The sequence below is a fragment of the Dermacentor variabilis genome, chromosome 9 (genome assembly GCF_050947875.1).
Source record: "Dermacentor variabilis isolate Ectoservices chromosome 9, ASM5094787v1, whole genome shotgun sequence".
NCBI classification, from domain to species: domain Eukaryota; kingdom Metazoa; phylum Arthropoda; class Arachnida; order Ixodida; family Ixodidae; genus Dermacentor; species Dermacentor variabilis.
The window spans coordinates 21,231,431-21,254,478 of NC_134576.1; the positions used below are offsets into that span (position 1 = coordinate 21,231,431).

The following is a 23,048-nucleotide window of genomic DNA, read 5'->3' on the forward strand; positions in this document are numbered from 1 at the left end:
ATAGAAAGCATCGCGAACATTTCCCAGTACGAGTAATTAACTCAAATTAACTAGGCCTGGACGGCAGAGCTGTTTTTCGATAACTGCATCACTATATAGGTTCAGTTTTGTGCGGTAAGCCTAAATGTGCTTGAAGTGCGTCACAGACGGTCAAACAAAATTCCTCACCTTGCTGTAGTCCAGTAGTGCAGCAGTGCTGTGCCGAAATGCAGACGGAACGCAAGAAAACACCGGGAGCCCGACAAACAGGCTACATCCAAAAAAGATGGGTCACCGAGCAGGCGAGCTTCACATGCACAGCCGGCCTCGCTCGCTTCGGTGGCAGGTCTGGCGAATGCCGCATGCATATGGCGCGTCTGGCATGCCGCTAGCTTGTTGCTAGGTGACGCAAGAAAAACAAGTCGTGAAGTATAAATTCATTTATACGCAAAACTTTTCAGCTTTAGCCGGAAAGAATAATAAAAAAAAACGTCTATAAGTTCATTTCACATTCTTTTTTTCCGATGCTCGCATCAACTAACGGATGGGGTTGACACTAGGCATGATGTGTTTCCTGTTGCCAGTTTTCGCCGCGTGTCCCCTCTTGTTGAATTTCTTTCTCTATGGTGCACTGGGTGTCTCCCACACAGGGATCGACAGGGAATACCTGGCGGCCGCTGTGCGAGCCTACTGGACGGCCCATTGCTGGTCTTGTAGGAGCGGGCTTCCTAGGGTCTTCTCCCACTTGTCCAAGGTAGAGTTGAGTGGAGTGTTTCTACACTCGTAGAGCATGTGTGCGAGTGTCGCCATGACCCCACACGAGGGGCACGCATCGTCGAGGCAGACGTTCGGGTAGATGATGTGTAACGTGGCAAGGTTTGGATAGGTATGTGTTTGTAACAAGCCTAGTGTTAGCGCCTTCGGCCTGTTTAGTTTGGGCTGCGAGGGTGGAAAGAGACGACGACCCAAGTAAAAGTGCTTAGTGATTTCATTGTACGTTACTGGGGCATCCCTGTTCACCTCCAACTGATCGAGACGCGGGCGCCTGGGGGTGACGGTGCAGTCGGTAAGCGCGCGTGCAGCGTCTTGGGCATTGAGGTTGGGCGGGGCACCCAGGATCCGACCCAGGTGGGCAGTGTGGAGCTTGAAGGTGCTCTGATCAGCGCCGTGGAGGATGCGTAACGCCTCGTTGGAGACGACTCCTCTCTTGAGCGCTTTGATGGCCGGTCTCGAGTCGCTGAATATTATCCTTCACTTGTCGTTAAGCATTGCCAGGGCTATGGCCACTTGCTCCACCACCTAGGGGTTGCATGTGAGTACCATGGTGGCGTTTAGGGTCCACTGCGAGGAAGAGACCGCTACCGCGGCGAAGGCTCATTTGCATCGGTAGGTGGCATGGTCCATGAAAGCAATGTAATCCGCTTTCTTGCCTATGTGTTTGAGGAATGCGGTCGCCCGAGCTAGGTGCCTGGACGTATTCCGGATGTACGTGTCACGGAATGGGTGCAATCATGATCAGGTCACAAAGCTCGCGGGGAACCGGTGTAAACTCCGGTGGATCCTGGGTGTTCAGTGGGAAGTAGCCAAGCTCGCGCAAGATGTGATGGCCCATCTTGGTTGTCGTCACTCGTATCATCTGCACTCTCTCCTGAGCCTCAGCGAGCTCTTCGAGCGTATTGTGCACTTTGAGCTTGAGGAGTGGATATGTCGGCGTGATGATCGGGAGCCTGAGGGCCCGCTTTACTACCTTTTGGATGAGTGTATTGAGCTTGTCATGCTCTGATTGTTTCCACTTGTGCATTGCTGCGATGTAGGTAAAGTGACATAGGATGAACGCCTGGATGAGACGTGGGAGATTGTCTTCTTTGAGGCGGTGGCGACGGTTGGCCACTCTGCGTACGAGACATATTGTGTTATCCGTCTCTATCGTCAGCTTGTGGACCGTTTGAATGTTTGATCCGCCTGCCTCGATTATCATTCCCAGTACTCAGTTGGAGTCAACCCTGTGAATGGGGCGACCGTCTGTGGTGCGTACAGTGATGTTGCACTCGGCAAGGGGTTTCCACCCCTTAGGCCGTTTTGGACAGTACAGCAACAGCTCCGATTTGGCGGAGGAGCACTTGAGGCTTGTAAGGTCGAGGTAGGACTCGGCGGTTTAGACTGCCTCCTGCAGAGCGGATTCGATAAAGCTGTCCGACCCCGCAGAGCACCAGATGGTGATGTCGCCACGTATACCATGTGGTTGAGGCCTTGTAACTTTGAGAGGCGTTCAGAGAGCCCACTCATCACCAGGTTGAACAGCATCGGCGAGAGGACGACGCCCTGGGGGGTGCCACGCTGTTCGAGCTCGACTTCTTTCGACGCAAGGTCTCCGGCACAGAGCACGGCCTTGTGACAGGTTAGGAAGGAGCAGACGAATTCTCAGAACCGGCACCCGAGCCCTAGGTCCACGATCGCCTTGAGTATTGCTGAGTGCTCGATGTTATCGAACGCCTTCTCCAGGTCAAGGCTGAGTATGTCGCGGGTGCCCCAAGTGGCCCCAGCGTCTATGATCTGATGTTTCAAGAGAAGCATCGTTTCCTGCGTCGAGAGCCCGGGTCCCCGCAGGGGCGTCTGCGTCAGCAGGCGTTTGGTGTGTTGCGACACCACGTACCCGAGCACACGAGGGTTGGACCCTCGCGCGTGTAGCCGTGCGCGGCTTAGCCGTGTCTGGGGAAAGGGGGATCCTGGGGGTTGAGCTGATGCTGGGTGTTTGGACCTTTAAGGCCCCCCGGCGGAGGCAACACACCCCTTTGGCCTCTGCTTCACATAGACGGCACCTCCGGACTGACCCACCCGGGGGAAATCGGTGGTTGCCTTTTCCCGTCTCTCTCTCCCTCTAGCCTTCGTCTTTCTCTCACTTTTCATCTTTCCTGTCTTCTCCTAGCTTCTCTTCATTTCCAATTTTTCCAGGCAGCAAGGGTTAACCTTGTGTGAATAGCCAACCTAGGTTATTTCATATTTGGTTATAGTGGTAACGTACAGCTGGCGTTTGCAGGCCCTGTTTTTCAGGCCCTGCAACGTCCCCTTGTAGGACTCCACGGTGGGTGGCTGGCGTTACTGCCGAAATTTCACATGTATTTATGGATAGCTCCTTTCCTCTACTCCCTGATCGCCCTCAGAAAAGAGGGCACACCAATGAAGCTTTTCAGTTTTTCGGACGCCAAGTCCACAACTTTCCATGTTTCCATGTAGTTCACTCGGAAAAACCCGGCAAACCAGTGCGCACTATTTCACCGTTCCTTGTATGAAAGACTTTGACTGATGTTTTTGGAGCTGGTTATAAGGCGACCAGGATGGCAAGCGGTGATCTCCTCCTGGAGCTCCACGATAAGAAACGATACGAGAAACTGCCTAAGCTTGTTTCATTTGGGGATAACCAACTAACAGTAATCCCGCACCGTACTATGAACACCACCCGCGGCGTTGTGTCGGACGATGACTTGCTGAAGCTCACTGAGGCTGAACTCTTGGAGGGCTTCAATGAACAAAATGTAATCAATGTGAAAAGAATTAAGATGAGGAGAGATGGCAAAGAAATCCAAACCAAGCACTTGATAATCACCTTCGGATCAAGTGTCCTGCCCGAGTCAATCGAGGCAGGGTACATCAAGCTCCGTGTTAGGCCATATGTGCCCAATCCGCTCAGATGTTTCAAATGCCAACGTTTTGGCCACAGTTCGCAGAGCTGCCGAGGCCGTCAAACCTGTGCGAAGTGCAGTGCCCACGAACATACCTCTGAAGCTTGTGAGAACACTCTCCATTGTGTAAACTGTGAAGGGGAGCACGCCGCATACTCGTAGTTGTGCCCATCCTGGAAAAAAGAAAAGGAAATTGTGACGATAAAAGTCAAGGAAAATATTAGTTTCAAGGAGGCACGCAGGCGAGTATCCTACCTGGCCAAAAACACATTTGCCGAAGTGGCGCGTCAGGGGGCAGCGCCACAACGGTCTCTGGCGGCTGTCCGACTCACACCCAGTGAGGCGGCAGTAACGCCATCCGCCTCCCCCGGCGGCTGCAGCTAGCGCTGCTGCGCCAACCGAGCAGACGGGGCCATCTACCTCCGGGCAGGTGCCCCCAAAGGCCTCGTCCAACGTGCCGAGGCCTTCACGCCAGAAAAAGCGCTCGGAAGAGCGCGTGTTCAGAGCCTCGCAAGAGGCGATGGACACAACCACCAGCAAGACGGCGCCACCAGCGCCTAAGGAACGGCGAGGCGCTCTCGACCGCTTCAAAAGAGACAAAACTCCCGTCACGGCCCCTGAAAAAGGCCCGTGAGCTAACCTCAGTCTCTTAAACACACAGCACCCAACACATATAGCATAATGGATACACAAATACTACAATGGAATGTGAGAGGACTTCTCCATAACCTCGACGACATTAGAGAAATAATACACAAACACAATCCGAAGCTGCTGTGTGTTCAAGAGACACATCTCAAACCTACCAATACAAATTTTCTTAGAAACTACACCATCTTCCGCAAAGACCGTGAGGAGGCTAATGCCTCCGGCGGTGTAGCAATAATAGCCGACAAGGCAGTAGCTTGCCGACCCGTCGCCCTTAACGCGCCCCTTGAGGCAGTGTCAGTCCAGGCTATTCTTTTTAATAAAATAGTAACTGTGTGTTCCATATATATACCGCCGAACCAGTGTCTCGAAAAAACAGACTTTTATAAGCTCATTGACCAGCTCCCCGAGCCCTATATACTCGTGGGAGATTTTAACACTCATAGCACAATGTGGGGAGACTCGCGATGCGACGTGTGAGGACGACTCATTGAAAATTTCCTTTTAACCTCCGGTGCGTGCCTCTTTAACAAGAAAGAACCAACGTATTATAATCGACATCATAACTCGTACTCATGAATAGACCTGGCGATCGGCTCCGCTTCCATCTTTCCTGATTTAGAATGGTATGTAATTAAAAACCCATTCGGAAGTGATCATTTCCCAGTAACGCTGAACTTCGTAAACAAACATGACTTGCGTCCACGCTTCCCTCGCTGGAAATTGGCCTCAGCTGACTGGGAACGTTTTAGGGAATCCACCCACATATCACGGGATTTTATAGATAATTTTACTATAGATCATGCTGTTTCATACTTCACCGCTTTTATCATTGACGCCGCTGAAAAGTCCATTCCTCAAACAAGAGGCACTTCATTCAAAAGACAGGTCCTCTGGTGAAATGACGATTGTAGAGAGGCGCGCAACAGACAAAATAAAGCCTGGAGCAAACTACGCGAAAGTCCTACAGCATAAAATCTAATAGAATTTAAACAGGTTAAATCGCAGGGAAGAAGGATGCAACGATTGGCAAAGAGGGCAAGCTGGCAGAGGTTTCTATCTGGTATAAACTCGTATACTCAAGAATCAAAAGTATGGGATAGGCTGAGAAGGCTTAAGGGGCAAGAAATTCATCCGTTGCCCCTAGTAAACAGTGAAGCAAACCGCTTGGAAGACCAAGCAGACGCCCTTGGCGAACACTTCCAGCACGTTTCCAGTTCTAACCATTACTCCAAGGCATTTCTAAAACAAAAACAAGTAGCAGAACACAAGGCTATCGACCGCAAATGCAGACAGAACGAACCCTTCAACGCGCCTTTTAACATTGCCGAGTTTAGAGCCTCCCTGACAGCATGTCAGAGCTCCGCACCTGGACCGGACAGGATCATGTACGACATGATTAAACACCTCCCCAGTGATACTCAAATTACTCAGCTAGCACTTTTTAACGCAATATGGCCTGCGGGATACCTCCCCACCGCATGGAAAGAAGCCCTGGTCATTCCGATTCTTAAACAGGGCAAAGACCCCACATTAGTAACAAGTTACCGCCCTCACAATTTGTATACGCAAACTTTTTGAAAAAATGATAAACCGTCGACTTTTACGCTTCCTTGAATTAAATAAACTTCTTGATCCGCATCAGTGTGGTTTTAGAGTAGGACGATCTACAACCGACCATCTAGTGCGCATGGAAGCAAACATTCGCGACGCCTTCGTGCGTAAACAGTCCTTCTTATCCGTGTTTCTCGACATGGAAAAGGCGTACGATACAACTTGGCGCTATGGCATCCTGCGTGACCTATCGACGCTGGGGATCCGCGGCACTATGTTAAACATTATAGAACGCTACCTGCAAAACCGCACATTACGAGTTAAAATAGGTAATGCACTGTTCTGTGTATTCATACAGGAAACTGGGGTACCCCAAGGAGGCGTACTGAGCTGCACGCTCTTTGTAGTTAAAATGAACACGCTTCGTAAAACATTACCCCCATCTATTTTTTATTCCGTCTACGTAGACGACATACAAGTAGGTTTCAAATCCTGCAACCTAACAGTCTGTGAGAGGCAGGTACAACAATGCTTAAACAAAGTGTCCAAGTGGGCAGACGAAAACGGTTTCAAAGTGAACCCCAACAAAAGTTCCTGCGTTCTTTTCACCTGGAAAAAAGGGCTTGCTGCAGATCCCACTGTTGAAATATATGGGCAACGAATACCCCTAAACAAGGAACACAAATTCCTAGGTGTCATACTTGACTCCAGGCTTACATTCATCCCACACATAAAATATATTAAAGCAAAATGTCTTAAAACAATGAATTTACTTAAAATCCTATCCCACACAACATCGGGTAGCGACAGAAAGTGTTTATTAAATCTTTATAGGAGCCTAGTTCGATCACGACTGGACTATGGTGCCGTGGTTTATCACTCCGCTGCACCGAGCGCGCTAAAGATGTCAGACCTCGTTCATCATCTGGGTATCCGCCTCGCCACTGGCGCATTTAGAACAAGCCCTGTTGAAAGTCTGTATGTCGAGTCCGATGAGTGGTCACTCCATTTTCAGAGAACATACATCAGCTTTAACTACTTTCTGAAAGTGCGCTCTAATAAGGAACATCCGTGTTTCACAACCGTGAACGACTTGACATGTGAAACACTTTTTCGTAATAGACCCTCCATGAGACTTCCTTTGTCGCTGCGTGTAAGAGAACTTATTGAAGAAATGGATGTCCCAATACTCGAACATCGCCTAATGGCTCCTGCTAATCTATTACCGCCCTGGGAGTGGCAGGTAATAGAATGTGACACATCCTTTGTAGAGGTCTCGAAGCACGCTCCTGAGCTTGAAATTGCTATGCATTTCCGAGAACTTCAATCCAAGTACTCGTGCTACAAATTTTACACAGACGCGTCCAAATCCCATGCTGGCATATCCTACGCTGCTGTTGGTCCCTCTCTTTCTGAATCTGACGTGTTGAACCCTATAACAAGTATCTTCACTGCAGAAGTCTACGCAGTGCTGTGTGCAGTAAAACATATAAAGAAACTGAAACTTGACAAAGCCATCATATTCACAGACTCGTTAAGCCTTGTAAAAGCACTCATTTCTTTACAAAAGCATACAAATCCTGTCTTCAATGAACTCTACACACACTTATGTAACATCCACTCATCACACAGACATGTAGTAATATGCTGGGTTCCTGGCCATAGAGGAATCCAGGGAAATGTGCTTGCTGACGAGATGGCCAAATCAATGGCATGACAGGGTACTCGTTCTGCTGCAGTCCCTGCCACAGACATGAGGCTTTTCCTCAGAAACGAACTGCGAAGCCACTGGCAATGCTTGTGGGACGCAGAAACGAGTAATAAGCTTCACGTAATTAAGCCTAAGTTAGGTTTCTGGCACCCAACAACGAAAACACGAAGAACAGACGTCCTGTTCACTAGACTAAGAATAGGACACACATTCGGCACTCATAACTTTCTCCTGACTGGTAACGAGCCTCCAACCTGTGGTAGATGCGGCGACAGGTTTTCTGTCCTCCATGTCTTCCTGGAGTGCCAGGAAGCCGAAAGAGACAGGCGGAAACATTTTCCTTTTGCATACAGCCATCACGTCCCTCTGCATCTGGCCATGTTTCTTGGTGTAGAACCGCTTTTTAAGACCAAAGAAGTCCTCACTTACTTGAAAGATGTTGTGCTACACGTGACAAGCCCAATTATTCCGTAGTGCATCCTCTTTCCAGAGGATACATCTACGATAGTGTTCTTTGTATAGCACATGCCTCTAGGTCCTTGGCTTTCAAGGGCACTGGTGAGGCAGAAGTGCTCCAGACATTTTAGCATCTCACATATTTTATATATTGCATCATTCATTCTTTCTCAATGCCTTCTAATGTCCATAGTACACGTCAATGGTCATTCCCATAATTTTATTACTCCTACATTTTATGGAATTTGGATCATCTCTTTTAGGCCCCTTTACAGCCACGGCACATTAAGATCATCGAACCCATCTGTCCACTGCGAACTCATTAACATTAGCATGGCGCTCTTTGGCCACACCTGGCCCTTGCGCCATTAAAAACCAAAACATCATCAGAGCCCGGGTCAGAAGCCTATCATGTGGTGTGTCAAACAGTCTTCGTCTTCGAGGTACCGGCTGACCCTGTTGAGTACGACATGCTTGGCCACGTTAGCCATGCACGACGTGCGTGGTTAAGGTTGCTGAGCATGTCATGTCCTACTCAAGCATCATGATGGCCTGGCCATCATGATGCTTGTGGGGGTCGGCTCAGACTACCCATGGCTGAAAGGGGGGTGCTTGTGGGGGTGGAGTGGGCATGGGGTGTTGTGGTGAGACCGGCTTACCGGTGGCAATGGTAGAGGCTACGACATTTTCGAAATAATGTTTGACTGTCCCGAACCGATTAACATGGACCGTGAGGGTGGACTGTATGGGGGCCATATTCTCTCTGAGGAAGCGGAGGCTCTCCTTAATTGCAGACAGCATACTTTTAATCTCGTCCAACTTGGGTTGTGGTTCTGGTCGAGCGCGAGCGACGCCGCATTTCGTGGGTGTGCTCTCACCGTCGACACTACCAGCGCTAACAGGCTGTGGTGGTGGTAACGGGGCTACTGCTTTGGCGGCGTTGTCGGCAGCAAACATGTCCAAATGCACATTTTTTTTTTAGCGTGGGTAGCACCTTGGCGTTTAAGATAGTGTTCCATGGTGGTGGAGCTGACTGGACATAAGGCAGATGTCGAGTCCCACGTTTCTCAGTATAACACGATTTTGGGCAGGCGTCATAGTCGATGATGTTGAGCTTCTAAGTGCTCGTGAGTTTTTCCTCCTGGCATGTTGTGTTTCTTGACGATTTGTGAGAGTTCTTGGCATAGGGTGGAACTCCAAGCTGTACTCTATGGCACCTGCGAATCGTGGCTTCTAGTTTTGTTTGTTGCGATTTGACAAGACGCAAGTACCGATATGCATACATAATTCTGGGATAAATAGTTGCCTCTGTTATTTTAGTTAGTTGGTGTTTCTTGAAGCCAGGTTTGTGTTTGGTAATTTGGTTCATCATGTTGCGGTCTGAGTTGATGACTACGACGGGCGCACTCGTGACTTCTCCGTCGAGCTACGTAGGCTGTGCTTCTATGATATTGAGGCCTTCCTGTAGACTCTTGTTCTCCTGTATTGTCCTTAGCGCACCAGACAATGATATTGCACCGAAGCCTGATGACGGAGGCTGGCAAAATAGGCACTGTCTTTTTAGTGACGGACAAGAAGGAAAGCGTGCAGCCAATGCACTTCATCATCTCTCAGGGCGCAGACCTTTGCGCATGCGCTTTTTCCACGGTGTGGAATGCCCACATCATTTTGTCAATTGCCTCCCATGCGAAAAGGGATCGGTCGCATCAAAAACTTCTTTCAGAGGAGTTGCCGGTATGAAATGGAGCTCCTGAGGTGCAATCTGGACATTCACGGTTGCATATAGTGTGGCTTCACGAGTACTAAATGAACTTTAGTGTGAGGACGACAACGGAGTGCACTGGTTGCAGAACTATAGGGGATGACTTAGTAGGTCACTGACGCGGCATGTAACCTTGTAGGGACCAAAATACTGGTGCTGCAACTTTTCCCAGAGTCTACGATAGCGGATGGGCGTCCAGACCCACACACAGTTGCCGGTATTGTAATGAGCGTCACGTCGACCATAGTTGTATCGAAGGGTGTCAGTACGCTGCTGGCTCTGGATACGATGCTGAGCAGTTGGCATGCGTCTTCGGTTCTTTGTAAAGACTTCCATGTGCTCGCTGGTCGGGCTGTTATCGGCCACAAGCAGCATGGCATCAAGTGTTGACGTGACGCGGCGCCCGGGCATAAGTTACATAAGTTCAAACAGTGTAAACTGCATGGTCTCCGGTACAGCAGTGTTATAGGCGAAGGTCACATGGTAAAGCCTCTTCCCACATCTTGTGCTCTATGTCGACATACGTCTACGTTTTTATCCTTCTGTGAATTTCCTTCTCATGGTCAGGGTGCCCTGTGACTAGTAGACCTAGGTAAACGTACTCCTTCACAAATTCTAGAGGCTGACTGGCGATCCTGAACTCTTGTTCCTTTGCCCAGCTATTGATCATTATCTTCATCTTCTGCATATTAATTTTCAACCTCACTCTTACACTTTCTCTGTCAAGGCCTTCAATCATTTGTTGTAACTCGTCCCCAGTGTTGGTGAACAGGACAATGTCATCTGCAAATCGAAGGTTGCTGAGATATTCACTGTTGATCCTTACTACTAAGCCTTCCCAGTTTAATAGCTTGAATACTTCTTCGAAGCATGCTGTTAATAGCATTGGGGAGATTGTGTGTCCTTGTCTGACCCCTTTCTTTATAGGTATCTTCTTACTTTTCTTGTAGAGAATTAAGGTAGCTGTGAAATCTCTGTAGATACTTTCCAAGATATTTACGTAAGCGTCCTGTACTCCTTGATTACGTAACGCCTCTGTGACTGCTGGTATCTCTACTGAATCAAATGCCTTTTCCTAATCTATGAAAGCCATATAGAGAGGCTGATTGTACTCTCGATTTCTGGACTACCTGATTGATGATACAGATGGGATCCATTGTAGAGTATCCCTTCCTGAAACCTGCCTGTTACCTTGGTTGACTAAAGTCCAGTGTTGCCCTTATTTTATTGGATATTATCTTAGTGAATATTTGATATCATACTGGAAGTAAGCTAATGGGCCTACAATTTTTCAATTCTTTAAGGTCTCCCTTTTAGAGGATTAGTATAATCTTTCCGTTTTTCCAGTTCTCTGGGACCCTTGAAGTCAATAGACAGTTTGTATAAAGGGCCGCTAGTTTTTCAAGCATTATGTCTGCTCTGTCTTTGATTAAATCGACTGGTAGTCTATTTTTCCCTGCCGCTTTTCCCCGTTTCATGCCTTGCAAGGCCCTTCTGACCTCATCTCTAGTTATAGGAGGAGTTTCTGTATACTGTTCATTATTGTTTCAAATAGTGTACTCCTGAGTCCTCTGGGTACTGTACAGGTCAGTATAGAATTCTTCTGCTGCCTTTATTATACCTTCGAGATTTCTCATGATATTACCCTGCTTATATTTCAGTGCATACATCTTAGTTTGTCCTATGCCAAGTTTCCTTCTCACTGATTTCAAGCTGCATTCATTTTTTATGGCTTCTTCAGTCTTTCTCGCATTATAATTTCTAATATCACTTATTTTCGCTTTTTTGATCAATTTTGACAGTTCCACGAATTCTATCTGATCTCTTGAGTTGTACTCTTTCATTTTTTGTCACTTCTTTATTAGGTCCTTTGTTACTTGGGAGAGCTTGCCTACTGGTTGCCTTGATGCCTTGCCTCCCACTTCAATTGCTGTCTCTGAAGCCAGCCTCGTTGCGGTTTCATTCAATACCTCTATGTCATCGTCATCATCTCTCTTTTCTAAGGTTGCATATTTGTTTGCAAGTACCAGCCTAAATTTGCCTGCTTTTACCCTTACTATCTCTAAGTTGACCTGTTTCTTCTTGACCAATTTTACTCTTTGTTCAAATTGAGGTGAATCCTAGCCCTCACTAACCTATGATCCCTGCACTTTACCCTATCTATCACTTCTACGTCCTGTGCTATGCCGGAATGGGCGGAAAGTATGAAATCAATTTCATTTCTTGTTTCACCATTAGGCCTTTCCCATGTACACTTTCTGTTGCTGTTTCCTGAAAAAGGTGTTCATTATTCTCAGCTTATTCCTTTCTGCGAATTCTACCAGCATCTCTCCTCTAGCGTTTCTAGAATCGATGCTGTAGTAGCCAGTTGCCTGTTCACCTGCCTGCATTTTTCCCTCTTTTGCATTGATGTCACCCATTACTACCGTGTACAGCAAGTAGTTCAAACAGCATTATTTGTGCAGCCATATCCACGTATTAGGCGAAGCGTCACCGAGCATTAGCCAACACAAGCCTCGCAACACAACCAACACGACACAGTCAACACAACCCATATGCAATTAACTTCTCTTAATTCAACTCTGATGGGACTGACAAAATTGATTGCATTATCTGGCATGTCAAATGAAACAATGTGCAGAAAATACGCTAGAGCATACCGCTGGTTCATTTGGCTATATTTCTCAGATTCTAACACGCCCCTGCATCAAGTGTGCACCCACTTTGTGTGTCGGAAGCAGAAAACTGATGTAGTGATGACATTAAAGCTCTTAAACAAGCTAGAAATCTAGTAAGCACTCAATTGGTTAGCAAGAAAAATGGGCAAGGTATAATAATTGTTGCACATTAGCGGCTAGTTTCTTAACATCAGCTTCGCCGCAATTCAGCCATGCTAAGCAGTAAAGCATACTTGAACTGTGAAAGCAGTTTTGGCTCAATTGTTAGGGGGCAGAAAATGTTTGCACCTCAGAGTCCTAAATTGTTTAATCAGACATTTCGAGATAATGTTATTGCTTGGAAATCTTAGCTTGGGTAGGCTGAAAATAGGCATTTTTGATGGGAGATGATGCGTGTTCCTAGTTCTGCTGGGACGCCAGTAAAAATGCTGCCAATAAAGCGGTCGGTATTGGGGTCACCATAGGTGTCAGGCATGGGATTGTTTGGTGAAGGGCAATATAACGATAGGAAGAGGGAAAGTTTGTTACAAGAAAGGTGCACAGCACCATAAAAAAATGTGCAGGTGGTGCTGGTTGTGGTGTGCCGGGCTGCACCCCCTTGCTACAAGGTTAAAGGAGCCACTGCGCTGCGACAGCGCCGTGTTTTTGGGGGCGCATTTAATTGAATGGAGTACTGGCATTGCCTATCACTTGGCTCGAGTTGGCTAAAAAAATGAGCCGTTCCACTCAGTGAAGGTGGATGACCAGCGAAGCTGTTTAGCACATGACACAGAGGTGACAGAATTTTGAACAAAGTTACGAACATATTTATTGTCCTGATCAGTGGTAACCGTGGTGATAGGTATGCACACTTTCTCGTGTCACCCCTGTTAATAAATGTGTCCGTCACATAAGACGATGAATGACTCATGCTCTCTTAAGCAATGGTTGATACCACCGTAAATAAAAAGAAATTTAACGCAGCCTCCCCATTATGATGACAGGAGAGAAATTAAATTTTACTCTGAAATGATGAACGGCAACAGAGCCAGCTGTGAAATAACATGATGATGAATGCACTTCTTAGGCATTTGAGCTTATGCGCCAAGGGGCACAAATGAGCCAGCTGGGAAAGTTGACGATGCTTGAGTGATTGCTGATGATGATAGTTGATTATGACTATAAATGTGGTGATCAGCAAGTCCAACCTTGACATACTTCCTTATCAAAAGCAGCACAACACGTCTGACACGAGAAATAGCAGAATCTGAACGGAGCTCTAGACTTGGGGAGGGACGTATCAGCATGGCATACCTGCCAACCCTCCCGATTCGCCCGGGAAACTCCCGATTTTTTTACTGAACTTTCCGATTGTACAATGACTGTCTTATATCTCCCGAAAAGCTGTCTCTGTTCGCGCAATAATGGTTTTTGCGAAACCGGCACCGGGGAATCTGCAGCCACATCGTAATCATCAGCATCAACAACGGTTGCACTAGCGCCATCGGTATCATCGACTAAGCAGCCGACTAAAGCCAGAGCCAACCTGGCTCTTGCATTTACGAGCACATCATAATTGGATTTCTCCGTTCTTTCTGCGCATGCGTGAAGAGCAGTGGTCGCGAGAGAGAAATGTGGGGACTTTCGGTCCTTGAGATTTCTCTTCACCTGGGTACTACGGAGAAGAAAGTTAGCTCCGTTTGTCCCTAGTCGAGCTGGCAAGGCAATCGACAGAATGTGTGGCTGGCAAGGCGAAGAAGCCGTGTCCAAAGTGAGTTTGTTGCTATTTTGTTGCGACGGTAGCATATTAAATTTTTATAGTCACAGGGGGATACGTTTGGAAGTGAGGTGTCTTCTCGGATGACTTAAGTGGCAAAGCATTACATCGTGCCGATGCATTGTTCATTAGTGTCATTGAGCAATGTCAGCATACCGCACACTTAGAAGATTCGCAGGAACGGAAACAGTTTATGAATTCGACTGCCCTGCCAATGCGAGTTTGTTGCTTTTTTGTTGTTGTTTTTTTGGGGTGGTTTCATATTAAATTCTGATAGTCGTAGGGGAATACGTTTGGACGTGAGGCGTTTTCTCAGATAACTTTAATGACAAAGCATTGCATCGTGCTGATGCATTCACAAGGGTCTACTGCTATATGAAATTGGATCACGACCATTCTTCTTTAAAATACATTTGTTCCGTATTCATCCGCAGGGCATAGTGTTTTGCCAGTGTGGCTGTCAGGATGTCTCAGTGTGAACGCGCCGTTATGGCACGTTCACACTGAGACATTCGGCTTCTGGAGCAGCGCCCAGTTCGGCGGAAACCAGTTCAGCGGCGGTGAGATCCGCCGGAATAGCCCCTTCCGTGCCTATCGCTCCCGGACCGATTTTCGCAGCCGCTGCCGCCGGATTCCCTCACCGCAAACCAATCGGAGCGCGTCTCAGCAATTTGAAACATGGCGGCCAAGCTCGACGCACTCGTCATATCGCAGTCTTCGAACGCGTCGCGACACCGGAAATGCTCATCGAATTGGTGCGTAACCGCCCCGTCCTTTTCTACAAGTACCACGCGAAGCACAAGGTCTAAGCGACCTGACAAGGTGGCGTGAGCAAGCTACGCGCGCTATTGCAAAGCAGGACAAACCCACCAACGTTGGTGGCGTGTACGATCTATGGCTCAGATTGCATGGCGACGCAAGTTTTAGTACTTTCACATACGGAGTACAAAATGTCCCATTCCCACGAATCTACAAGTGTGTTGTATGCTCAGTTATATTAAGAACTAATGCATCGGCACGGCAATTGAATTCATAAACTGTTTCCAGTCCCACGATTCCCCTGAAGTGTGTGGTATGCTCAACGGCACTAATGAACGATGTGTCGGCGCTGCGTAATGCTTTGCCACTAAAGTCATCCGAGAAGACACGTCACTTCCAAACATATCCCCCTGCGACTATAAAAATTTAATATGCTACCGTCGCAACAAAATAGCGACAAACTCACTTTGGACACGGCTTCTTCGCCTTGCCGGCCACGCATTCTCTCAATTGTGTTGCCAGCTCGGCTAGGGACGAACGGAGCTAACAACTTTCTTCTCCTTAGTACCCAGGCGAAGAGAAATCTCAAGGACCGAAAGTCCCCACATTTCTCTCTCGCGACCACTGCTCCTCGCGCATGCGCAGAAAGAACGGAGAAATCAAATTTTGATGTGCTTGTCTTGCATTTCATGCATGCATTCCTTCATGGTGCATCTTGTTGCTGCTGCTTGTGTGTATGATTAGTGTTGGCTAGGCCGTGTGTGCGGTGCACCATATAAAGTTAAAAACCTCGTGTGCTTGATGCCATGGCGCTATCAAAGCCCAAGAAAAGGTATTTGCAGACGTTTTTGTGATCTTACACTTCTGAATTTCCGTGCTTTATGACATCAAGGAGAACATTTTGCATTTTATACAACGTGTGGATGCGACGTCAGCATGCCTCACGGTGGCAAAGGCGACTTCAAACTGCACGTTTCTACGGCGAAACATCAAAGCTATGTTCGCACCGTTGAGCAGCAAGATAACATAGTGAACTTTCTCCGGAACAACTGCGACGACTGTGTCATACGTGTGGAGTGCCTGTTTACAGGATTCCTCGCAGAACGCAACCTACTCCTTAGTGTCAGCTACCACGTTGGGCCTATTCTACGGAAAATGTTTCCGAAATGTGACGAAGCAAAGCGTTATGGATGTGGACGCAACTCTGAAGAATGTGGAGGTGGCCAACTTGAAATTTATTTCACAAGCATCTCTTTCGAGTCTTCGTTTCTTTATTCAGAATTTCCCTCAGCTACTGCCCCGAGATTCCAATGAATTTCCTGAAGACGCTTTAGATGCTCTCGAAACTGAGTTTGCCACTCTACAGGCGTACAGCCTTCCAGAGGACATTCTGAATGAAGAAAAGTGGGATGTGCAGTGGTCTATGGTTGGAAAAATTAAGAACATTGAGGGAAAACATGTTTCACCGAGTTGCTAAGGTCATACTGGATTAAATCGTGATACCACATAGCTATGCAGTGTGTGAGAGTATTTTCAGCACGGCGCAATAAACTAGGACCGAGTTCCGCTCATCAATGTGCAACACAACCCTCCAACACCTGCTGCTAGTGAAGGGCTCAGTCTGGACCATGTTTTGAGCAAAGCTACTCTGACAAATTTTTGAAGTGAGCAAAGTCTACTACTGCAAGGTCTTGCAAAAGGACTCATTGAACATTACCTGAAAGTTTGAACGAAACAGCCCCGCCCCCCCCTCCCCATTCCACTGGAAGTTGAAACAGTAAATGCACCCCCCCCCCCCCCCCCCCGTTGGTGCAAATACAAAGTCTCCCAATTTTTGATCTCGCCAGGTTAGCAGGTATGGCATGGTCTCGTTATGCAAAAAAGGTGAGGCGTGCAGACAGAATACAAGAGAAGTGGACAGCACAAATGCCGACTGTCAATTGAAGGGAGCACTGAGACAAAAGAAAGAAGACACAAAACTCATCTGCGCAAGCTCTGGAATGGTATCACCACGTGTCAGTCGGGTACTTGTGCCGGTCTACTTGAGAGATAGTTGTCAAGGCACTTAATCTCTTCCTTGTGTAAAGTTATCAAAGGCTGACTCATGCACGCACCTCCATCATTATAGATATGCCATGCCTATACCATAAGACTCATATCTTCATTCTTGTACATGTACAATATTGCGCATTCATCTAACTCTGGCGTGCAATTACAATCTTGGCAATGTAGGGAAAGGTTAGAAGGTGATCCACCAGTTAACGACCTTTTATGTTCCATTAGCCTCTGATTGATACACTGCCCCGTTTGCCCTACATAGAACTGGCCACAGCTAAAGGGAACTTTGTAAACCACACCCATAGGACAGTCAATAAAACTGTTGTTCTTATTGTGCTTCACTGGACAAATATCTGTTCTTTTTTTGCCTTTTACCTGCTCCCTTTTCTTCCACACGGCAGCACATATCTTACCTAGATTATTGGGAGCAGGGAAAGCAACATTAACATCATATCTACATGCAACTTTCTTAAGCATCTGCGATACTGAATGAATCTACGGAATAGCCAATGCTCTTTTTTTGCTGCTTTCTGTAATCGCGTCCGTCCCCCTCGAAACCGACTTCTTTAGGTGCTCAGCCACAGTGGCCACTGCTACTCTAGGATAACCTGCTTCTGATAGGTGCCAGAGCTGTGCATTAAAACTGGCACTCATTTTGTGCATGCACAATCTGGTGAGAGAAGACTTATGGCAGGACATGGCAATTCCGTTTTTTACTACTTTGGAATGCTTGGATTGAAAATGTAACAACGGCTTCGAAGATCTTGGTGAGTACTGCCAACAAATGTGATTTTGTTCGAAGACCAAGGATATGTCTAGAAACTGAATTGCGCTTCGCCTAGGAAATTCCTTGGTAAACTTAAATCGTCCTCCATAAAGTTTAAATTGCTCACTTACTGAGGTAGCAGCGGAATCAAATTCTTCCTTATTGCAGAAAATCAGGTATTCATCAACGTAATGAAATATCTGAATAACGCAATCACCTAAGGCTTTCTCTAAGCAGCTGTCAACCTTACTCAGGTAAATATCGCTAAGAATAGGGGCAACTTTTGAACCAATACAAATGCCTGAGTTCGTGTTGTCCACTTCTCTTTTGTCCTGTCTGCACGCCTCACCTTTTTTGCATAATGAATCCTTACCAACTAGCTCAGCTTTCTGCCTTTCTAAGCATGGTCGCCATCACCCTTGCAGACAAAGCGCTGGCATATTTATGCATGCACCAATGATAACCCCTGGCTCGGACAGCATGTATATTTTCGTGAACCATTCACAGTCATGTTGTTATAAGTTCAGTGCTCGTCCTTGTCATCCTGTTTGCGTCCGTGTCTTTCTTTTTAGCCCTGCCACCTTTTCAAATATGTACCAACACGTCCAGTTCACCACATTAATATTCAACACTGCAGAAAACATTAACCGCAGAAACATCGCCTTGATACATAAAATATTACTTTTTTACAGCTGGGGCCACACTTGTCGTCTGCTTCTCACCAGCACCCGCGTACAATCGCCATTGCACTCACCGATGTTGCATTGCACTCACCAACATGTTTCCATCTTACGACTACATCTTTACTTCAGGTCAAAAATTCTGAATAAAAATGTTCCACGGTTTCTTCAGCGTTACCAGTGTATGATTGGACACTGTGATCGGCAAGTTTTTCATTGCACTGAAAAAAAAACGGGTAACACGAAAAATAGTTGTCAGTCCCTTCCCAAGCTTTTGTATCTGCCCCATATGTTAGTACTGGTAGAATGCAATTATTGTACACATTTATTTTTTAATGCTAGTGATGAGCTACTGGCTATAAGACTTGCTGTTTGTTCATCCTGCGGTAGGCAAGCAGCCCAACTTTATTCCTCTGTACATGTGACAGTCCAGGTCTCCTGTGACAGATTTCCTTAAATAAGTGTACTCTTGCTCACACTCTAAAAGCTGAGGGCCAGTCAGAGGTTCTCATTCTCTTGTCGGGCTCTTAAACATTTACCACTTACAGCTTACACTTACATTGTTACTTACCTTTGTTGATCAACAGAACAATGTCACCTGCAGGTTGTAGAGATGTTAATTGTTGACCCTCACTCTGCTTCCCGGTGTAATTGTTTGAATGCTTCTTCTAGACATGCACTGAAATGCAATAATACAAGTGTTTTTGCCTATTTGTTGCTTTTCGTTTGAAGAATGAAGGTAGCTAATTGTCTTTATAGATACAGTTAAACCTCCATATAATGATACATATTGATATATATCAATTTAACGGTAGTAGTCGGGGGCCGGTAACCACTGAAGAACACCATTTATTGTTACAAAATAAGCTGGCAGACTGGCTTGCTGGTGGAATGCCTTTAGCTGTGCATCTCTTCTCATCTCTGGGAAGCCAGGGTCTTCTTAGTGGTCCGCTTGGCTTGCTTGCCGCCGCTGCGCTTGGTAGAGCCCACAACACCTCCCCTTTCTTAATAACTGCTTCACCGGTCCAGGCATTCTCGTTTCCTCCAGACGTGTGCACTCCTTGTGGTGCTCGAGTGCTGAAGAAGTTGCAAGTATACGTCTTCATGATCCATTGTCTGTTTGTACGACATATAGGCCTCCGGTTGCGGTGCTGGCTGCGTCACTGTGTCATGCGACTCAGCTGCAGTAAAGGTACACATAAAGCTGTACTCGGCGCCAGACATTGATGATCGTGTGTCAGGTGACATTTTTCTTTGCTCACGCTCTGTGGGCTTTGTTCTTTTGTCTGAATTCGCTGTGATCCCACTTTGGGGCAAGCATTCTTGGTGTGGTTAGTATGATGGTGCTCAGGCGATCACCCATGAAAAGCTCTCCTGGCGAAAACGCTTCCACACCTGGTGTGGCCCTGTAGGCAAGCACCGCTTCATTTAGATTGGCTAACTTCATCAAAAGCTACTTTGCTGTCTGCGCGGTCGTCTCTGCCATACCGTTACTCTGCGCATAGTAAGGGCTGGACGTCGTGTGTGTGGCTCCCCAGGTGTACAAGCACCTTAAACTCTGCAGAGGTGAACTGTGGGCCGTTGTCTGTGCTTATGTTCACGGAACAACAAACCTTGCAAAGATTGGCTCCAAGAATTGAGCGATGTCTTAGTCTCGAGCAGTGTCTTAGTCTGTCCTCTAGAGCTGTTGCAGCTCGAAGAAACAGGAGTAGTGTCCCATGGGTTGTTTGTCTGTTTATTGATACCGTTAACCCCCGAAGGGTCATTACATAAATGGAGATACAGTGAATATTTACAATACAATGAAGAATCACATGCGCAACAATGAAGATAATGATAATAATACAAAGAAAAGCACTGCTTTTTCACATATATTCACAGAAGTAATAATCCAAGCACACTCATCGTGACCACAGCGCGGTGTTATTGATCTAGCGGATCAGAACACTTCTTGACCTGAACAAACAAAAGTCTGCAGTTCGTCTAGAAATGTACTTAAAGAAGAAGAGGAAACCATTGAGTCGGGCAGCATGTTCCATCCCTTAATTACTTTAAGAAAATAGCTATATTTAAAAGTGTCATTTTGTGTTAATGGTGGCTTGATATACATGCTATGTCCATGTCGGAAGCACGCATTGGGCGATAATTTGAAGAAGTCGGACCTATAAACTTTAACTTTATTATGAATGATGAGGAAGAGAAATTTTAATCTGTCCACTGCTGTCGTAACTTCTAAAGCAGGAAGATTTGCGTTCCGCCACACTAAGCTGAGGGGAGTGACAATAGAGAGTTTTAGCAGAGCTATATTACGGTACGGTAAGTGTGGTATACGGTACGGTATTGCCGTTCCGTACTAACTTACCGCGATGACCGAAGACGTTTTAGCTGCGTGGGCCGCTCGATGTGTACGGTAATATGATAATGATGATAGCGGCTAACATTGGGGCTTTTCAAAATACAATAACTATGCGCTGAGTGCGAAATATTCATTTTGACGAATACCAGAAAGCTTTAGCTTGTCCATACACGCATTGCTCTTTACAGAAATGCCCGGCTACGGCAAATGTAAACGCCAGCCACAAGGGCGCTGGCGACATCTTGTGACACTTCGTCATGCAACACGTGAAACCTTTTGTTACATACGCATTCTTATCTAATGGATACATAAAAAAGGGTTTGTTTCTTGTAAAATACACCGCTGCTGACACTTTACACCAGCAGATAACTTGAATATATTTAGTTACTGCAAAAAAAAAAAAAAAATCTCTGCGTCCACTCTAAGTAAACTCTGCATCACTAGATGGCGCCACCAACCTGTTTTTTTTTTTTATGCCGCTGTTTACTTTTTGCCGCTTCGTCGATTCGCAGAAGGTGATTTAAAGTGAACTCTTATCGTAGTCCTATCATGGTAAAAAAAGCATGCGAGACATCGCCATGCACGACGTGGACTCTGTGGCCGACGCCAGTTCTCACTGTGTTGGCTTGGTGCGGCTCGGCTTGCAAAACACGGTACAAGTCGAGCCTTACCGACTCCTTACCGCCTAGTATGCCGTACGGAAAGTCTCTCCGTACGGTAAAGTGCGCGCATGCGCAGTCTTCGGCCGGTACGGCATTTCCGCATTTTCCATACGGCAACTTGGCGCTGCTAAAAGTCTCTAATAGCGATATTTGTTAAATATGAATCTTGTAGCTAAACACTGTACTTGATCGAATTTGTGACAATTGATTGCCGTGTGTGGGTACCATACTATTTTGCATATTCTGTGATGGGTCTTATTAAGGTCTTATATGCCCGGTTTTTTATTCAGGTGTACCACTCCATAAGTTGCGTCAGAGGCTCCATAGCACTCTACTGGCTTTATTGCGTACCATATCTATGCGTGCGTTTCACCTGAGGTCTTCGGTAAATAGTACACCTAAGTATCTATGTTGAGTTACCTTTTTCAGTTCAGTGTCGTGAATTTTGTGGCTGTTAGCACAAATAACCTTTTTTTCTCATTTTGGACATGGTTTTGGACATGGATTTATCTGGGTTCAGCATCATTTGCCATTGGCCACACCATTCCATAATTTTTTTGTAAATTAGCCTGTAATTCCAGTTGATCGTCTAGTGATGTTATCTTATTGTATAACACACAATCGTCCACAAATAATCATAGGGGAACAGATGTAGAATTTGCAAGATCATTAATAAATATTAGGGATACATGGGGGCCCCAGTACACTGCTCTGAGGTACCTCTGACAGTACTGGTAGGAGACTTGATTTACGGCCACCTATTTCAACGTATTGTTCTCGTGACTAAAGATAAGATTTGAACCTGTTAGTGATATTAGAATTGATATTAGATATTAGATTATTAGATATTAGGTTATGATATTAGAAGCATCAATTTTCAACAATAATTTTTGGTGGTATACATTATCAAATGCTTTGGACAAATCTAAAGAAAATTAGATCTATCTGTCCGCATTCATTGATTGTTTCAGAAAGGTTATGAGCTAATTCAACAAGTTGCATTATTGTAGACAGACCCTTGTGGAATCGATGTTGAGATGGTGACAGTAATTATGTGTTTTGAGATAATTTGAAAGGTGTTTACTAATGATATGCTCCAGTAACTTAGAGCAGGTGTTCGTAAGGGAAATGGGCCTGTAGTTTCCTACATCTGTCATGATTCCACCCTTATGAATACCCTAGGTACAATTTTGGCCTGTTTCCAAGGTCTAGGAATGGAAGTTCGGCTAATGGATCATTGACAGATAACCATTAAGTATTTAGCTATCCACTCAGCATACCAGTATAAGAAGTCATTAGAAATGCCATCTGTACTGACACTTCTTTTAACAATTATATGCAAAAGAAGGTGTAGGGCACCTGCTTCATTAATCACCACATTGTCAGCCGAAGGACAGTCATAAGAAACAGGTAAGATCGGTACCATTCCGTTGTCATGGGTGAATACAGCAGAGAAAAAGGAAATGAAAGCTTCTGTGCGCTCCTCTGTGACTTTTTGATTATGTGAAGAATAAGATTTCGTTGATGGGTTAACATATCGTGC

At 46.1% G+C, this 23,048-nt stretch overlaps 1 protein-coding gene across 4 annotated transcripts in view; it reads left to right on the plus strand.

The window, feature by feature from the left end:
• LOC142592539 (TBC1 domain family member 25-like) overlaps positions 1–23,048 on the plus strand; it is a 200,900-nt gene that overhangs the window by 112,450 nt on the left and 65,402 nt on the right. Inside the window, exon 1 of one of the 4 annotated variants that reach the window (XM_075704040.1) lies at positions 638–733. The exons of the other annotated variants lie outside the window; for them this stretch is intronic. The gene's annotated coding sequence lies outside the window, so the exon portion shown is untranslated. Of the gene's footprint in view, positions 1–637; positions 734–23,048 lie in introns of those variants that run through there. 4 annotated transcript variants of the gene reach the window in all.